The 14,334-nt window shown below is 47.5% G+C and overlaps 1 protein-coding gene across 2 annotated transcripts in view; it reads right to left on the bottom strand.

Moving 5' to 3' along the window:
• Positions 1–14,017, bottom strand: part of BASP1 (brain abundant membrane attached signal protein 1) — a 56,181-nt gene extending 42,164 nt beyond the window's left edge. The window contains exon 1 of one of the 2 annotated variants that reach the window (XM_019450754.2): positions 13,902–14,017. The gene's annotated coding sequence lies outside the window, so the exon portion shown is untranslated. Of the gene's footprint in view, positions 1–13,114; positions 13,376–13,901 lie in introns of those variants that run through there. The other variant, XM_019450755.2, reaches the window with a different exon arrangement.
• Positions 14,018–14,334: the final 317 nt, after the last annotated feature.

The following is a 14,334-nucleotide window of genomic DNA, read 5'->3' as shown; positions in this document are numbered from 1 at the left end:
TCTACTCTTTCGTCTAGAACAAGGTCTCTGCCATTGCCACTGTTGGTAGATTTTATAAAGTGGGGGGGGGGGGGGGGGGGGGGGAGATCATGGGAGGGGCAGAGGGAGAGAGAGTCCCAACCAGGCTCCGTGCTCAGCCTGGAGCCTGATGAGGAGCTTGATCCCACAATGCTGGGCTCAGGACCTGAGCCAAAATCGAGAGTTGGATGCTCAACTGACAGAGCCACCCAGGCGCCCTCAGGATTGGCAGATTTTAAAGAGGTCCTTCGGAAAATAACTCTGTCTTCACCTACTCGACACTAGCTAGTTCTTCACACCGTACTCACTAAGTAAATCTTTCTCTCACTCCCTTTGTTCACGGTCTTGTAATATTTGGGTATGTGGCTACCCAAATGGGAAAGCCTTCGGGCAGAGGGAAAGAAACAGAATATAATGCTAGAATGAAAACCGGGCTTCACCACGTATTGATGCTTACTGGTGGACGGCAACTGCCTAGAGACTGTGTTGAGAGGGATTCCAAGGCCTCTCGTACCCGTGTCCGTCATGAGTACAACAGAGGGAAGAGTACCTGCACGCACTCTTGGCCATCCCCCGTACAAGGGAGCCACAGAAACCTGACTCTGAATCTCATACCAGGCTTGATCGTTTCCAGTGATGTGAATCCTGGGGAAATTAACTTCTCTGCATCTCATATCAAATGGAGGCACTTATGTTTGCCCCACGTGGATTGGTGGGGACCAAGCCAGGGGCTCAAGTACCATTGATTCTCTCCACTCTCTTCTTGGGGGCAGGGACAAGTGAAAAACCTTTTCGCCCAGGACTTTCCAAAGTTCCTCACTATAAACCGCCTTTCGTAACATCAAGCATGAGTTGTTAGGGGTCGAGTTGTGTTCCCACAAAATGCACACGTTGAAGCCCTGACCTCCAGTACCTGAAAACGTGACTATGTTCGGAGACGGGGCCCTTAAAGGGGTCATTATATGAAAATGAGGCCATTAGGGTGGGCCTTGTGCTTACAGATCAGGAAGAGACGTCAGGGATGGCTGTGTGCACAGATACGAGACCACATGAGGACACAGCAAGAAGGTGGCTGGCTATCTGCAAGCCAAGGAGAGACTTCAGAAGTAACCAAACATGCCTTCGAGCCTCCATAGTTGGTCTTATCCTTCGAGCCTCCATAGTTACGAGAAAATCAATTTCTGGTGTTAAAGCCATGCAGTCCGCGGTATTGTGTAATGGCAGCCCAAGCAGACCAAGACGGGAACAAGGCATTGGTGTCTTCCACCGCTTCTATTACTACACATTTGTTTCCCCACCTGTCCTGTCCCTTCTCTTCCTCCTCTCAGGCACTATTGCCCTCCCCCCAACACTAGGAGGAAGCAGCGCGGCTCAAGGACAAGAGGTCACTGACCGTTGACCTACAAGACAGTTTCGCGTACTTTTTGTACAAGGGGAATCCAGACACTCCCAGAAACAGAAAGGAGCGGTGTTCCCCTCTCTCCAACCGGAAACATGGCTGCCAAACGACCGTACAGAAACTCCAAGTACAGCCACGGCCTCCTTTTCGGAAGCACTTTACAAACTGCAAGATTTAACAAGTTAACGCCACTGCCCACAAGTGCCACCCCCACGCCCTCAAGATTGGACTGTTTAATTAGGTAGGGAGATAGTTCAATATGTTCTCAGCATCAGATTTAGATGCAAATGCCAATTAAACCTCGCACTAACCACTGTGCCTTCCGGTGTTCTAAAACATTTGTGTCAGCAGTTGGGTCATTTCTCTGCCAGGTAAACTATGCAAACAGTGGCTAACATGCCAGGGCCTGCTGGGTTTGCCACGCTCCGTGCAGCTGATGCGAACACTGTCTAAATGCCCTAAGGGTTTGGGTTGGGTTTTACAGATCTATCTCCCCCAGGTTACACCCTCTTCCAATAGGAATCATGCCCTGCTCAAAACTGGCTTGAGCTTTTTTGACTCCCCTTAGAAACAGCAGCAACATTTTTTTGCAATATTACATCATTCTGGACTCCTTTGCCCTTTATCTGAGATTCTTGGCTACCTCACTAGGCCGAAAGCCCAGCCAATGGGGATCAATACAGGCAAGGGGACTGCAAATAGTAGCTCCTGGACTGAAGAAGGCAAGTTAAAGGGGAGGCACGAGTCCATTTGTCCTGATTTGCCAACCGCTCCCTTGAACGATTACCTGTTCTCCTTAACCCTGTTGTAGTATTTGTTGCTGGAAGCAAGGATACAGTCAGAGACTGTGTTACTATTCGCTGCACTAAAGTTCAAAGTGCACCAAAGTGATAGCTTGTAAGCAGGAAGGGCTCATCAACAGGGTTGTTTCGGTGACTGGGGGGGGGGGGAGGGGGGGTGGCAATGTGAAGCCTACTGACATTTAGATACACTTTTTTTTTAAAAAATCACCTTTTGTTACATCCCCTGCACCCGGAATTAGTAGAAAGTTGAATGTAAGATCTTAGCAATATTCAAGAGAACTCTTTTCCCACTGAGTTTATTCCACTTAAAACAACCACTCTTACCTTAGTGAAATCATGGGTTATAATTCCACTGTATAGTTACTTCTCTCTTCGTGGTGGCCAGTTGGGGTCTCCTAAGACGACCACCCACCCAGGAGACTTTAGGACAGATGAAATCAAACCTAAGCTCTCTGCCTGATAGAAACAAAACTAGTTAGAATCAAAAGGGTGAAAGGGAATGGAGCGAGCCAAGTTTTTGACTCTTGCACCCATGAGACCTTCAGTGAGACTTTCCGTTCATTAGTCAGCCATTGGATTGGATGAGGGAGAAGAGGAACATTTAGATGTGAGTCACATGAAGAAACACACACCTGGGAAACCATTCCTAATCACGTATTAACAACCTGGTGGCGAATATTGCTACAAACACCTGTTACTATTTGTCCGAAAACCAAACACTGGAAATTCTAGAACGAGGCTTCCAAAGTCCAGTTGGGTGAGCCCCGGGAATTCAAGTCTTGAGGTCTCAACAAAAGATCACCAGGGTTACTGAGGAAACCCTGGGTGCTACAGTAAACCTCCAGTCAACAGGGTGTTATTCACTGAGGTTAGGAGATCACGAGAAGCCCCAGGAGCTATTGTCACCACCAACTGCTGAGATTCTTTCTTTTTTTCCTTAGGAAAATGGGTCATTCAGAGATTCCAGACCACCTTACTTAACCATATTATGTCTTCAGTAAATTCCCAAGTGGTCCCGTCACCTTATCCTACCTTCCTGATGAAATAAATGCAGGATAAAGGAGGAAAGAAAGCGATCTCCCCCCTTCCCACCTACAGATCACGGATTTCTCTAGATTGTTCTTTCCCATAATCATCTCAAATATGCCTGAGACAAATACAGACGCTGTTAATCTGTACTGACACAGCTGAGAACATAGGTAAAGGTCAAAGACAGCAAACATTCCTCCAGCCCCTACTGTTTTCAGGACAAGCTCAGAGAAGCTTATGACAGTACAAAGACACAAGACCTTTCTTCTAAACATCCTTAAGAAATAGTGATGTTCTTACAGTTGCTACCTGGTTGCTGTTGCTTTCCTTTTTGATACATTATTTCCCCCAATTAGATTTGTTACTGCTTAACTTGGCTGTTGAATTAGTCTCTGTGGTAATGGTGGTTTAAAGACCTGTCAACAGGTAATCAAAATCACTTTGCCAAGCAACCCAGGAAACTTGTAATTTAGAAAGCTCAACCAGGAAAGGCTGTTCTCTACCATCTATCTCTTCATAACCTTCAAGAAGAAATTTTAATTTGGATTTATTTGAGGACCAGGTTTCTGACCTACAGAACTGTAAGAATTAAAAGCCGTCTAAAAACTGTGAAGTCACTTATTTACTGCAGGCTTCCCTGGAGAAATATAAACTCATCAGGCTCATTCTCCACTTACCGAAATGTCCAAACAGATCATTTTAAATATGAAATGAAAACCGTATCTCACCAAAACTAAGCTTACTGGTTTCTCCACGTGCAAACGCACATACACCATTTACACTGCTCAAATAAGTTTTCAAGTCTGGCCAAAGTGTTTTCACAACCTCAGTACTTAATTACATTCCACTTTCAATGACTGCTGCAGAAACTTGCCGCACTTTGAAATCCTCTAAATCGGCCCAAACACTGTTAATGGTGATTCTAAAGAAAAAAGATGAAACCTCCTGCTTTATGCAGCTCTCAAACCAATAAGCCAGATAACACTAGTAATCAGCATGAAGGCTGCTGTCCATCCGATCTCCACAGCACTGCTCCCTGGAGCTTCCAAGAGACTCCTGAGTGAGTCTTCCTAGCGCACAATGCTTGACTGTTCCACTCGCTCTGCAGCCCCCAAATTAGTGCAGAGCCAACTGGCTTTCTCCTCAAAGGAAACAAAATACCCCCAACCCTGCACCACTGCTCATTTCAGGAGGAAAACGCAGATATGACACCAACATTTCATTTTATGAGTAAAGTTATTTTAATGCATGCCATAAATGCTTTGGCATGTGAAGGAAGTCACGTCCCATAATGCAAGAAGAGAGAGAAGTTGAGGGGGAAAGATGGCACGTGGAGAAAGCAGGGGGTACCTGAAGACAAGGGGCTCACGTGGTCTGTCGAAGGCGGAAGAGGTTCCTTCTGCAGAGGAGGGGAGAGAGGGCAGCAGCGAGAGACATACAGGATGCAGAGCACATTTTCACAAAATGGTACCAGGTTAAAAGCATGGCAGGAATTTAAGTTGCAGACATTGAGTAAGAGTTTGACTCAATTCCACATAAGGGAGAGGCGGCAGGAGTGAGGCTTTATTGGGAAATAACCTGGTTTTCCACTCGGCCACTAACCAGCTCATGAGACCTTGAGTAAGCCACTGACTTTTCTAAGATCCTCTCGAGTTCCAAAATAAGTGTGTTTGGTCATGAGCTTTCAAACCTTCTGTTGGAATGACACAAGTTATTTACAGAAGACTGAGGTTGTGGTCAGGATGGTATTTAAAAGCAGCCACCAATTTTCTGTAAATGAATCCTGCCTGGAGGCAGAATGAAAATGGGTTGGCAACGTTAGGACTTGAGTTTGTCTCTAATCGGGCAACCGACAACACAGCAGGAAGGGGGTCGAGTGGCATCGCTGATTAGCACCACGAAGGTAGGATTACAGGTAAGGCATCTGAGTGATTACTTTCACTTGTGAAGGGCAATGAGGAAAGTGAAGGGGCCAACCAAAGCCACATTCATTTAGAGCCCTCATTAGGGGCAGCTGCCATCCCCCTCCCCCTCCTCCCCCTTCCCCACCCCCTCGAAAAGGATGGCTTGAGGATATCAGTCCATATTCACTAGGATAAGAAGCACTTCTAATCTACAGATCGCTTAAGGCATTACTGATTAAAACATTTATTCCATATTGTATCTCTATGATAAACAACTTTTCATTGAAGAACTTAGTACAACTCTCTCTATATGAACACTGAAGATATTAATATGTTAGAAGGCTACCCATGTTATCCCATGTCCATTGGACATAAGATAAAATGGCCAAGGCTTATGGGAAATACAGTGTAGTGCTGGACAGCAGAACAGGGTCATCAGACGTGGATTTGGAATATAGGACTTCCTATTAGCTCTATAATCTTTTTTCTTTTTTAATGTTTATTTATTTTTGAGAGAGAGCATGAGTGGGAGAGAGGGGAGAGAGGGGGACAGAGGATCCGAAGCGGGCCCTGCACTGACAGCAGAGAGCCCCATTCAGGGCTCGAACTCATGAACTGTGACATAGGACCGGCACCGAAAATCGGCTGTTCAACCGACTGAGCCACCCAGGTGTCCCTAGCTCTGCAATCTTATGTGTATTATTCAACCCTCCATTTTTCGTTTATTCATAGGCAAAATGCATCCTACAATTTGTCTGAGGGGATAAAATTCAGTTAGAGTATAGGATGTACAAGAAATATTCACAAATGTCCAATCTCATCCTGTAGCGTCTCTAAATTAAACCAAAACAAATCAAAACAAGCCTTCACAGGGGCAAGTTTTCAAAAGCTACAACACCCATATCCAAAACCTCTTGGTAAAGTAAAATATAATTTCCCTCCTAAATCCGTAAGATTCAAAAAGCTGTTAAAAAAAAAAAAAAAGCTATTTAGAAAAGGATTTAACCAAAATGGAAATGACTTTACCTTCACCCAACAGCAAAACTCAGTCTCCAGAAGGTAAAACACAAATCACCTTGGGCAGATCTCTGAATTAAATGCCTAAAAGGTTCAAACTGAACCTAGGACCGACCCATCAAACCCAAATATCTGAAACTCCAAAGAACTTCCTTTTTTGTTTTTAAGAAGCCAGGCTGACTAAGGTGTCTACGGGGATAATTACATAATTTGGTCAACAGGTAACAATACCTTTACAGTCCCGCATAATTGAAGCTTCGGTTTTACTCCTGGCAACGGGGTGGTGGGGATGTGGTTAAGTGTATACCTTAGAATTTTAAATATCGAGATTGGTTTATACTAATCTTAGTACCAATGATTAAGACGCTCCTTTCAACTGCAAACGAAGGCGTCTTGATTCAGGACACAACAAAACCGCGTGCCTTCAGGAATCTGAATGAATTATGTCTATTCCCCAGGTGATAGTTTTGCCCTGATCTGAACATATCAAAAGAGTAAGCCTTTCTCTGAAGGTCTCTGAAATCCCAAGGACTTTCTTTCCCCTCCCCCCCCCCCATTTTAATACCAGTTGTGGAGGCTGGGGTTGTGTTGATTTACCCACTCTGGGCTTTTGAAACCAGTTAAGTGTCCTGGCAACATGTTCAAGGTATCATAGCTATACCTGGAGGATGTTTCTTTTTTTTTTTTTTTTTTTTTTTTTTTTAACGTTTATTTATTTTTGAGACAGAGAGAGACACAGCATGAACGGGGGAGGGGCAGAGAGAGAGGGAAACACAGAATCGGAAGGAGGCTCCAGGCTCTGAGCCATCAGCCCAGAGCCCGACGCGGGGCTCAAACTCATGGACCACGAGATCGTGACCTGAGCTGAAGTCAGACGCTTAACCGACTGAGCCACCCAGGCGCCCCAACCTGGAGGATGTTTCTAAACCACGTATTTCTGTGTTCTACCAACTCCTGTCCAAGGCGCCACCTTCAGCTTGTTTTGCGATGATGGCCTCTTTGAAACAAGCGTGTAAGTCACTAACACAGGGCATGAAGTAAAGAAACCTGGTTCTTTCACCACTTTATGGTGAATGTGCTTTACAAAGACTTGCAGAAGTGCCTCGGTGGCTGAGTTGGTTAAGTGCCCTACTCTTGATTTCAGCTCAGGTCATGACCTCACAGTTCCTGAGTTCGAGCCACGCTGGGGCTGTGCAATGACAGTGTGGAGCCTGCTTGCGATTCTCTCTCTCTCTCTCTCTCTCTCTCTCTCTCTCTCTCTCTCACTGCCTTCCTCCCCCACTCGTGCTATCTAAATAAATAAATAAAACGGATTTTAAAAAAAGACATGCAGAATGTGAGGCCGTGTTGTAAGTGTCTGACAATTTCACTTAATCCTTACAAAAACTCTAGATTGTAATCCCCACTTTAGAGATTGAGGCACAGAAGCGAAGCAATTTGCCAAAGGCCACACAGCTCGTAAAACGGTTGAGGCAAGATTCTTCAGCCAGGGAATCTGGCCCCGAAGTCCAAATCTACCACACCTAGCCCTCCAAATCATGCTTTTCTAAATACCATAGTCCCTACACAAGGTATAAACAATGGCTGAAATCTATTTATTTCAAAGAGAAGTTTAAAAAAAACACCAGTGAAACCCAGTCCTTTCTAAAATGAAGGGGAAAAGTCAATCCAGAAACAAGTTCACAAAATGTTTAAGTGATAAGAAGGAAATATTGTGTAAATGCTCTGCCTGCCCCACTAAACACCATTTTTCTCTATTATCTTGAGAGGTTTCCTTATGCCCTGGGCCCCTGTTTGTGCTTGCAGATGGTTTCTATTTCTAAATCTCTAAAGCTTTCAGGAATTTATTCCTAGACTTTGAAACCTGCCCACTTGCAAACCTCCCCTCACCAACGGCCTTGGCAAGTCAAAAAACTCTCTACTGCCTTTGGAAAGCCTGATTTTTAAAGCTATTTAAGTTCTCAGGTTGCAGAAGAAGGAAAAGGCACTATGAGTCTCTGTGTCCATGCCACCCCATTCCCGACTTCCAGAGGGAAAGACAGAATGCGGTTTAATCAATGTCAAGGCTTGTGTCTTCTCATATTTACACTTTAACTGTATCCTGGTAAGAATTTGATTCTATGTGGTCACCTCTTACTCTTGATAAGGTTCGCTGGACAATTTTCTCATAGGACACTTACCTAGATGTCTGTCTTTAATAGTGGTGTAGGGAATGGTATTTAGGAAAAACCTTCCTTTGGCTGGCTGGGAGCTTCTGTGGTTTTAGAACTACCCCTGTATTTTCTCAAAAGAATTTAAATGCCACCTCTTGAGTTATATAAGCAGCCATGGGAAATTCAATGAGCGTGGCTACCCTGGCTTAATTCAATCCACTTTGGGGCAAATTCCCAGGGTCTCATTAAATCTCAAATATGTACATGTATGAAGACAGTAGTTGGGAATTATGATATCTGAGCAACTTTGAAATTGAAATATCCAATTTCTAACTGAATACACTGAACCCCTCAGGTCTTGATTAATCAGCATGGAACAAAAATACAGCTCAATATACAGAAATTAATTAGGGATGTCAATCACATGGACTGTGTTGAAACTGCAGACTGAGAGGTCAAGAAGCCACAAAGAGCCAGCCACCGTGCCTGTGCGCTTTTTAGACTTACGTGTGGCCCTTATTATGGCAAGAAAAATAAGAATTATTATCCCAATTTCACAATTGAAGAAAGTGAAATTCAGAGAGGCTTGAATAATTTGCCCACAGTGGTTTAACCAGTGTCTAGAGATTTTTCAAACCCAGTTACTTTCCGCTGTGTCTTAGGAAGCCTCCCCAAAATGCACTATTTTCTCTTAATAAATAAATAAATAAATAAATAAATAAATAAATAACAATTCTGACTATTCACAACCTCAAAGCTATCTCCTGATTATGTATCTACCATAATTAAGCCAAAGAGTAAAGTTCATGCTGTATGGGGTTATCTACAGAACTGGGATAAATGGAAAGGATCCAGTTGAGTCGAGAAAACTTGATGAGATGAGAGATTCTGCACCCAATTTCCCAAGAACTTCAACTTGTCTATATACTCAGTTTTCCCTTAGCAGTTACCTGGCTTCCAGTTCACCAGCTAAAACGATCATGAAGAAGATGTTAACCTTTTGATAAAGAAAGTGTAAAATGAGCAGGTCAACTACATGGAAGAAAGAGGAAGGCCCAAGCGAATCAGAGCATTTCTTTCAACAGAATCAGACACCAAAAGCAATTACTTCTGACACACAAGAGTTGACAGGCCTTTGGGGGATATTTTTCAAAACCAAATTGTACAAGAGATCAGAAAAAGAAGACAGAACAAGTTTACAAATCCTTTATTTAGTAAGCATTGTTTATTACAACTTTTAATGTTCACTAATGCTCCTTGTGAGTTCTTAAGCCTGTAAATGAACATCTTAACTTAAGATGTTCAATGCAATCCATTAGTTTTACCCTGCTAGGCACTGGGAATGGGCTTCTTCGGACACTAGCTAGGCTCCCCCTTTTACCTACGTATTTAGAAAGACCAAAAATGGATCATTTTCCAAACGTCAGTATGAAGCACTGTACAATAACTAAACTAGTTTAGTTTCATATCATTAATAAGATTTTATTTTATAGCACGTGTACATATATATACATATGTGTATATGTGTATGTGTGTGTATATGCGTATACACATGTGCATATACCGGACACCTCAACTGCTTTAAAAATTAGGTTTGGATTTTGCAAGTTTTTGCAAAACGACAGTGAATAACACAGGCATCCATTTTACAGTGACCAAATCTCCCCCAAACGTAGTAAGTTTTTCATACTCTCCTTATCGTGACCGTGGAATAAAAATGGTTTTTAAATTGTTCTTAATGTGAATTTGTTTTCAAAAACACAAAAGCCAAAGAGAACACATCACATCTTAGACTATAACATGGTTTGTTCTGGTAAATCCAGTAAGATTAGAAAGATGCCTCCAAGGACAGAGTGGAAGCCCTCAGGGCTCTGGCAGTGGACATTCAAATTAGGGTGACCCAGCAGGAGAGAAGGTTCTCCCCAGCATGCATAATGAGAGGATGAGCAAAGTTAAAGACAAAAATGCCACTGTCTGATATGGTTATTGTTGGCGCATTTTGTCCAAAGGCCCATTAGCTCCTTTTCTCCACCTGCTAAGGACTGCCAAAAAAACTAGCCGGATAAAAGAATAAGGTAACTGATTATTTTTTCAAATTCAGCTTAAAAATGATCTCGCTGAAAAACCCATGACTCACTGAATTGGGGGCATACTGGAATACACTTGCTATCAAATCCCATCTATATTCTAACTCACCTCTCCCTCAAAAACATAACCTTAAGGAAAAAAGAAAAGGAAAAAAAAAAAAAAGATAGCCCTCTAAACCATAATAAGCTGCTCAATACTAAAGACTAGAGACAGAGTACCAGGCCTATCAAGCACACACCCTCATCTATTAAACGTGGTCAATATCAATATCCTTTTATTAAAAGGAACAAAAGAGAAGACTTCCATTTTCCTGCCACATGCTGTCCTATCAGGGTGTACTAAGACTACTTAAACATAAATTCTTTTAAGTATAACGGGCTATTGCAAAAATACAGTATTTAGTTATTTTATATCCATAAGTCACCTTTTGGATGGTAGAATAAAGAAGCCCAAAAAGAAATCTAAATGACCATAATCTGGTTATTACATCATCGTTAAGAAAATCAGCACCTAAGGTATATGTATCATGGCTTCTGCTGGAAATTGACCAAAAAAAAAAAAAAAAAAAAAAAAAAAAGGAAGCGTTATGAATTCAATCGACCATCTTCACCCCTGCAGCCCCAGTAGCCTTCTTCCTTCTTCCTGCCCTATCAGTGATCTGCATCTCTGTGGGGTTGGCCTTTTGGGGTCCCTAGTAAAACAATGAGGCAGGAATCAAGAGAAAACACAGGGTTAGGATTCTGACAAGGTAACCATTTTCTCTGCCTTGGGTTTTGTAGGCCATCTTGTTCCTATAAACGCCAGAATGTCTTAATTTCTCCCAAGAAGTGACACTAGGGGCAGATAGCCACTGTTAGTTTTGAGGCCAATGTCCCTTAATGAAAGGACCAGCAGCAAAAATCTGTCAAATGGTTAATTGATGCAAATCGAGGGCCACCATCACTGCGGTGCAATATGTTGCAGAAAAGAGAACAATGGACAGTACTAGAAAGGAAAAGAGCAGTATTCGGTCATTAAAACATTTAATCCACAGTTTGCTCTCATCACCAAGGATAATCTTTACTTTTCGTCAACTGAGATCGCTAAGAAAGCAAAAGATGAAAGATAACCTGGAAAAGAAGAAACATACACACAGACGGGATAAAAGAAAAACTGTCATTTGGGTCCAAGGATTTCACGCAACATTTAGGGCAAACGCCTTTGTTCCTCGGCTTCGGAAGGGAGTGGGTGGGTGGGTGATGGAGAGATCAGATGGGGCTGCCGGGGCCCTCCACACCCTGCTCTCCGGCGCATGCGCGAGGCCAAGACAAAGGAATAGGTAATTACAGTCCCGATTCATTCATTTTGCCCGCAGTACCAAGGATCTGCTAGCCCTGGCTGGAATCCCGGGGAGGCCGATCCACACCCCTACAGCAAAACGACCACCTCGATGCTACTGTTGGATTTTAACCCGCGAGGTAGTGGCCTCGAGGGAGATCGAGGTGTGTCAACCCCGTTCAAAGGCACTAAAATTGCACCCCTGAGCGCTGTGCTGATTTCAGCAGGGTGAAAATTACACAGGCACAGGCTGTCCAAGGAGTTCGTTTCAAGGCGGAAATGTCTCTGGGGAAGCAGATAAGGAGCTCAGCCGAGCATTCGATGAATATTCATGAAAGAATGCGGTTTGTAGCCGCGCGCTGTGTGTGCGGTCGCATCCAGGGACTCCGCAATTTTTTTTTTATTTGTCGGGGGAGGGGGAGGGGGGGCGTGGGGACGGAGACAGGAACCGGGCGTCGGGTTTCAGCGTTAGCGCTTTCGGCAAGACCTGCTGAACCCCAAACCTCGGCTCACAGCGGAGCCGGGCCGTGGGGGGACCGCGCGCTGTCAGGTCCGCGCTCACACTCTCCCGGCCCGGGCCGCGAGGGTGGAGGCGAGGCGCCCCGGGCATCTCTGCACCGAAGCCTCGCAAAAATATAAAATGCTCCGAGATGGCCCACAGGTTAGCGGGAAGGCAGTTCGGCCACGTCCGAGGCGGGGGGGGGCTTTGATCCGCTCAGAGGTGCTTCGGCGGGCACGTTGTCGTGTGAACCTCGCATTCCCTGGCCACCGCAGGCCAGGATTCAGGAGTCCCCCGGGGTCAAGGAAACCCATTTGCTGAACCAAAGAGCCACCTCCTTCCTTGGGAGCACACCAGATCCCCGTGTTCTTTCTCCCCCTACTCCCGCCCCACCCCACCCCCACCCTCCATCTTTCGCTGCTGCGCCCCTCTCTCCCAGCGCTCCCTCCCGGGCTGCGACTGGTTCCGATGACAGATACGCTCCCTTCCGCCCCACAAAACCGTCTCCTCGGGACTCGGTGCGTTTAGAGGGTTTCCCATTAGGCAATTTCCTCCTTCACGAGCAGCTGGCTCCCGCTCGCTACCCACCCCGCATCTCCCGTCTACCAGACTCGCCACCCCCGCACCTTCCCACCCCGCGAGAGGCTGAAGCCACCCACTTCGGGGGGCCCCCCCATCACCCCACAGCCCCGAAGTGCGACGGGAACCTCGCGGAGGGTCCCCCGCGTTGGGCGCCGTCTAACGAGGCCCGCGGCTCCCCACGCCCCCGGCCGCGGCGCCGAGAGAACAAAGGGCCTCGAGGTGGGGCGGGGGCGAACGGAGGCCCCCGGGCTGCCGGCGCCCCGGGTCCGCGGGGGCGGCGGGGCCGCCGGGGCGCGCCTCCTTACCGGCTCTGGGTGCCTGTGCCGGCCCTGGGTGAGCGCGGTGCCGCCGAGGGGCCCGGGTCGCAGGCGTCGTCCGGCCGGTGCCTGGCCGCTGGCGGAGGCTCTCTCCCCGGCTCGACGGCGGAGCCCGGAGCGAGGAGCGAGTTGGAGCGCTGCCGCCGCCGCCGTCGCCGCTGCCGCTACTGCCGCCGCCGCCGCCGCTGCAGCCTCTGCATTTCTCGCGCTCGCGCTCCCCCTCCCCTTCCTGCCCAGCGCCCTCCCCCGGCGCGTCCGCCCGCCCAGCCTCCCTCCTCCCGCGTACCCCGCCCGCCTCCCTCCCCTCCCTTCCCCTCCATCCCGGGCCCCGCCCGCCTCCCCTCACCTCCCCTCCACCCCGTCCCCTCCCCGCGTCCCGGTGGTCCCCTTTCCCCTTCTCCTCCCCTCCATCCCGCTGTCCCTCCCGCCAGTCTCCATCTGCCCTGCACGCGGGCTTCCCACTCCCTCCCCACCTCCCTCACCCTACCCTACCCTCCTCTCCTTTGCCGCGCCCCCCCCCCCAACTACCACACCCCGCGCCGCCTCCCCTCCCCCGCCGCGCCGGGGCTGTCTGCGGGCACCTCTCTCTCTCTTCTCCTCTTTTCTCTCTCTCTGTCTCTCTCAGTCCTTTGGAATGGGTGGATAGGAAGTGCTCGGGCTCTCGCTCAGACTTCAGGGGCTGCGTGGCGGTGGTGAATGACGCCCCCTGCCACCTGCTACCCTTCTCAGCACCCCAATCCCGCTCGCGCGCGACGTCCGCCTGGGATTCCGATACCTGGACAGGCAGTGAGGTTGGGGGTGACCTGCCGAACCCCCTCAGCCCATCGAGACAGAGGTCCTCGGGGTTGAGGGAGGCTGCCAACGGCAGGCAAGTCCGGGCTGCGCCCCCCCGAGGACCGGGCGCGCTGGGCGAGGCGGCTCCTTCGCACGCTGGGCTGAGCCCGGAGCTCCGCGGCTGGGGACTAGCGACGCCGCCGAGGTCCGCCTTGGGGGGGGTTGGGCAGCGTCGTCCCTGCGACCGTGCTCTCGGGACTTGGGAGAGGAAGGAGAAAGGACAAGAGCCCGAGGGAAGGAACCGTCGGTGTTTCATGTCTGTTCTTTAAAAGAGGCAACCAGTTCTCGGGAAGACTGGGTTAGCCGAGGCAACCGGTGCAGTGCTGCCTAGAAGCGCACAGGTCAAAGCCACGGCCAAGCCGTGTCGGGGTGCC

This window comes from Panthera pardus, unplaced genomic scaffold, assembly GCF_024362965.1.
Source record: "Panthera pardus isolate Hobbes unplaced genomic scaffold, ASM2436296v1 HiC_scaffold_2, whole genome shotgun sequence".
NCBI classification, from domain to species: domain Eukaryota; kingdom Metazoa; phylum Chordata; class Mammalia; order Carnivora; family Felidae; genus Panthera; species Panthera pardus.
This window is presented reverse-complemented; position numbering and strand designations above follow the sequence as displayed.